This window comes from Gallus gallus, chromosome 13 (genome assembly GCF_016699485.2).
Source record: "Gallus gallus isolate bGalGal1 chromosome 13, bGalGal1.mat.broiler.GRCg7b, whole genome shotgun sequence".
Taxonomy (NCBI): Eukaryota; Metazoa; Chordata; class Aves; order Galliformes; family Phasianidae; genus Gallus; species Gallus gallus.
In genome coordinates, this window is record NC_052544.1 from 7,667,341 (window position 1) to 7,672,480 (window position 5,140).

The window sequence follows — 5,140 nt, forward strand, 5'->3', positions numbered from 1 at the left end:
CTCAAAGCACCACCAGTAATCTTTCCCACATCATCAAAGTGGTGACTTCCAACGTGTCTTTTACCACATTTCTAGGCCATTTTTCAGTGCAATTTCCTAATGTCGGCTGAAGTATAGAAGATGACCTTGAATGGGATGTGTGATGCACTGAGCTGCACCTTCTGCTTAGTGGAAGTGTGAAGGGGCAAAAGAGTGGACTCCTTCTGTTTTTGAAGTGGTCTCCTCTACCTTGACAGAGTCACAAACCTGTTTCTGTTGGACCTCAAGGGAACACAAGAGTAAGTTTGTGAAGTACTAGCTCACCTGAGCTTAGGTGCTGAATCTAAAAGAAATATTCTTTATTTAAATATTGGATGCTGACACAAATAAAATCCCAGTCTATTTCTACACATTTCCACTTCTTTAATTTCCTAACCCATATACAGCAATATTGACCAACACCCTCGTTAAATGTGCTGACTGGCTTTGCATGATTGCCTGTGTGCAGGGTCCACGCTGGCCTGGTTTCATTGTCCTCCTGTGCCTTTTAGGTACAAACAAGCAATTTTCCTATTAGGAGCACAGAGCACAGGAAAATGATCTACAGAAGCAGAGCAAAGGTAGAAGAATAAATCAACTTTAACTAAAGCCTGTGCTTCCTGGCAAAGAACAACAATGAGAACGTTCCAGAGTACTGCCCTAAAACAATCAATGAGAGACAGAACACATTTTGAAGTCAAAAAGTTGCTGTGTGAGCATGAACTGAATTACACATCAACTTAATCTGGTTGTACCCTGAACTGTTGACAAAATTGCAAGGGAAAATACTTAACTATGACCAGTTTCCATGAAAATGCCTTGTAAATTAAACATTATGAAATATTCAGTGTGGTCCTTATCAATTTGCACATATCCCAAAGAAAGCTCTGTTACCTCATTATGGCCATTTGTAATAACAAATATTTCAGAGAGAAGCTTCACCTCTTCTACCTCCTCCACTCCCCCAGGATGGAAGAGATCTTTTTTGTGTCACTGACTGGCTTTGTTTTTTGGAAGGTGTCACATAAAATGCATTGTCAGGCATGGGTTAAGAGAAATAAGTGTGTGCAGTTGCTGAAAGGTAGAGATTTCCAGCATCTTTCTGACAAATTCTATATAGATAGCTTCATATGTTGCTCATTCAAAGGTGATATTCAAGAGAAATACGAACATCAGGAAATATTAACTCTTCTTAATTCAAACAGAAGTTCACTGAATATGAATTAGGAAAGCCTATGAAGGAGTATATGCCATATTTATGAAATAATAAAATAAAATAACAGCTGCGTGCTAGGAATTTCGGGATATCTGATGATGTTTGCATCATTATCCCTGGGATTTCACCATTCAGTTAAATACTCATGAAAGGAAACATGAAGAGTTTTCTGTATCATCCTTTACTGTGTGCTCCCATCTGGATCAGCACTGAATTGAAAACAAGATTGTTGTGTTATGGTTTTTGACAAAGAAAGCATAATGTGGACATACTGTTCTGGTTATCTAATGGAAAAAGTTTGGAGTTGATGGGTTGTTTTATTCCCCGCAGTCCATACAGCTGTCTCAGAACTTCAGTGCTATCAGATACTACACCCAAAGTTTTGACTTATTAATAAAGTTGATATGAATAATGATAGCATCATACTAAAAACAAATTAATACAAGTTTGAGAAAGCAACTAATCCTCATGCTTCATGGTATAAATTATGTCTTGGGAAGAACACATTTTTTAATCTTAAGATTTCTTGCACCTTTCTCTATAGTAACATGAGAATTTTATCAGCTCACATATTGTTAAAAAATAGTTTTAAATCTAAGCATTCTTTCTCACCACTTATTGGATCAGTCTGTTGGATAGTGTTATCTTGAAAGTAAAAGCTAACAGGAGGCCTATAGCCCATGATTCAGACTTTATGGTGTGGCAGAAAATTTGGGTAGAACTTTGCCAATGATTTCAGAATGATGTGTGTAACTGTTGGCTCAAATAAAGTGTTTCTCCCCTTCCCCAATTGCATAATAAACAAAAGATAAAGAAGTGAAGAAATGCAAATGTTAGTGGTGAGAGTAATGAGACCCTGAAACAGCTTCTGTGAGACCTGGTGTTTTCTTTGTCTCAAAAGGCAATTAATTACACAGTGATGTCTGCCTTTAGTACAGTCTTAGCCTTAAATGCAGCACCAGTTCTGTTGAGCTCTGTCCAGGAGTTGCTGGATGGATTGCAATGACCTTGGCTGGACTGGCATTTAAATGTATGATCTGAACAGTTTTCCCCATTTGTAGCATTTCTGAAGCAATATGTACCCATAGGAGGTTTACATATTAACAAAATTACACTGGAGATGTTTCTCAACTAGTGACAAGTGACCCTTAAATGGAGGAATAAAAGGTGATTGACAGTGGAACAGGGAGGAATCATAAATTGTTTCATTCTAAAGCAGAAAAATCTCATCCTCCTCCATCCTCCCTCCGCCTCTCTCAAGGTTAAATATTTTCTATAACCCTCTAAAATCAAGCACAAAAATAAATGTTGCTGCTTTATCACTTTTATTGGTTGTACATGAGCTTATTATTTCTTTTATAGCAAAGATTAGGACACAGAGTCACCAGAAAACTTGACTTTGGAAAAGTCCAGCCAATGGAAGAGATGCACAAATATTGCCTTAGAGGAAAGCCCCTAAGAAAATAACTGGGACAGAAGCCAGAATCTTTGCATTCTTCCTGGCATATTTGTTCACAGTCTTAATTTAATTACATGTAACAGTACTCATGAATGATTCTAGTGCTTTTGTCTCTGCTGTCTCAATCTGATAAGCTTTCCCCTTGTCTATAGGCCCATTTGAAAGCAATATTCTAAATAATATCCTAAAACAAATGTATTTAATTTATACATTATTTACTCCACATCCCTGTGTCCAACAAAGTAAAAAAGTATAACTGGAGTTGAAATAATCTTGCCTCTTGTTCTATTTCTTTTCCTACTCTTCTGAGGAAGTTTTTTATTTGGCTTGTCTTCATAAATCTTCCCATTTGCTCTTAAGATTAACCTTTCTGGTTTTCAGCTCAGGGGATCATAAAGTATCTAATCTGTTTTACCTGGAGCTGGAAGCACCTGCCAGTTTAGAGGTACTGCAGAGAACTGTCCCTGTGTTTAACAACAGTATTCAAGGACTGAGTAGTCTGTATAATATGAAATAATTTGTACGCTCAAACTGAATAAGCTTTATTTGGAATTTCTTCTGTTAAGCAGTTTGCTAATTTGCATATCAGTATTACATTAATTAAAAGAAGATTGCTGCCCATTGCGTGTTAACTTGGGTCATCTGATAGATATTTACTTTTCCCAGGTTTCCTAGCAGAAGACACATCTGGAACATGCAGCACAGTTTGGAAAGACTGAATAAAGCTTGAGACATTGATTGCCAAGGTAAGGAACAGCTGTCAGTTCAGCTTCCTACAGCTGCTTGCCAGGATGTCCCAGTACCTGAGCTTCTCCCTCCCTGTAATTACAACTACAGCACTGTTCCACTCCCACAAAAGCATTGCATTTTCTCTATTATTGAGCTGTGTGCACGCATGCAACTCCGGATAATTGTCATTTACATTAGAACTGTTTGCCTTGTGAGAGGGGGGGGGAATCTACATCCTTTCGAAACATTCACTCCCTCAGCAGGCAAAGCCCTGAACATGTTCTGACCTTGAAGCCAGATCCAATGTTGAGGCTAGTGTTGCTTTGAGCTGGGATGAGCAGGTGGTGTTGGGGGTGGCAAGGTTGAACCAGAAATGTACAGAGTAGTGATTCTCTAGTGATGGTACTCCTGTATTTGTTCTGGGCACAAGATTCACAATGGCTTGTATTTACCAAATATCAGACGAACTGTTTCTGAACTGTATCTGAATACCAAAGAGTTCTTCTGCTCTTCCCAACTTTGCACTTTCTGTGTTATTAGTTATAAGTAGATATAACTTGTTTATAGATTCTGACTTCTAGGAAATGTGCAACAACAAACAGCCCACTGCTCTCTCCTACCCTTGTCCTCAAATGCCTTTGTTCATACTAGAAATATTTCCTTCTCCCTTTAGCACAGAAGTTTTTCATCCATCACTATACAGCCACTGGAAGAATTTCCCCCTCCTACTCTTGGAGTGATTTTGAGCATTTACATATGACTGTTATAAAAAGTTTCGGATAAGAGAAAAATATGTCCTGCTATTCTTCAGATGCTTCAAATGTTTCCGCAGAAATTATGTATTAATTTGCATAAAGAGAGAGGCCAGAAATAATTTTTATGTTGGAATTAGTGGTGTGCATGTGTGCATGTCCATTTAATTCAAAATATTGTATTAAGCAAAACAGAAGCGCTTTAAAGTTGAATATGGTAATATGTGACAATTAAGGAAGGAAATTTGTTATCTTTCATTGCTTCTGGCAAGTGATTTCATTGACAAAATTATTTCCAGAACTTCTTAGATATTGCATTTTTCTTAATCTATGTTGTTAAAGCTGTCATGCTCTACAATAACTAAGCTTCTTCATTTAACGTAATTGTTAAAAATTACCAATTGATCTGATTGCTTATGATGGCTTTTAAGCACAGACAAATACATTGTCTAAATCTGCAAATATTTCCTAGCTATTTTCATGGACATTTGCTGGTTAAGTAGTTAAAAATTGTTTTAAAGGATTAAGAAATGGACAGGGACATAGCTCATAAAACTGAAGCGTCACTTGGAGTTTGGCACTGTGCTTTGCTGATGTTACTTCTCTGCGTCAACAAGAGTTGCTATGAATAATGATTTGGACGAAGTCCTATCCACAATAGGATGAACATTATAAATAGATACAATGTTTTTTAAGTATCACTGCCTTCCCCCCCCCCACTGAAATAAAAGTGGTATTCTGAACTGAGGTTCACATCTCAAACTTTTCTATTCTGTAATTTTGTAATGCACAGTGCGCTAGACTCCATTGGGTAAAAAGCACCACCACTCAAAGATGTGTTATCAGAAATACTAATTTCGTCTTCCAACCAGTGAGATGGAGTAAAATGTAATTGAACTAGGTCCTTTGTTGTACAACAGCGTAGAAACTCCCATCTTCTTGGTCTCTGTAGTTTAGCTCTCCATT

At 37.4% G+C, this 5,140-nt stretch overlaps 1 long non-coding RNA gene across 1 annotated transcript; it reads left to right on the forward strand.

Moving 5' to 3' along the window:
• The first annotated feature begins 2,413 nt into the window (after positions 1-2,413).
• LOC124417185 lies at positions 2,414-4,933 on the forward strand. Its single transcript, XR_006931428.1, has 3 exons — positions 2,414-2,495; positions 3,360-3,439; positions 4,096-4,933. It is a non-coding gene; the product is annotated as an uncharacterized LOC124417185 (long non-coding RNA).
• The last annotated feature ends 207 nt before the right edge of the window (positions 4,934-5,140 follow it).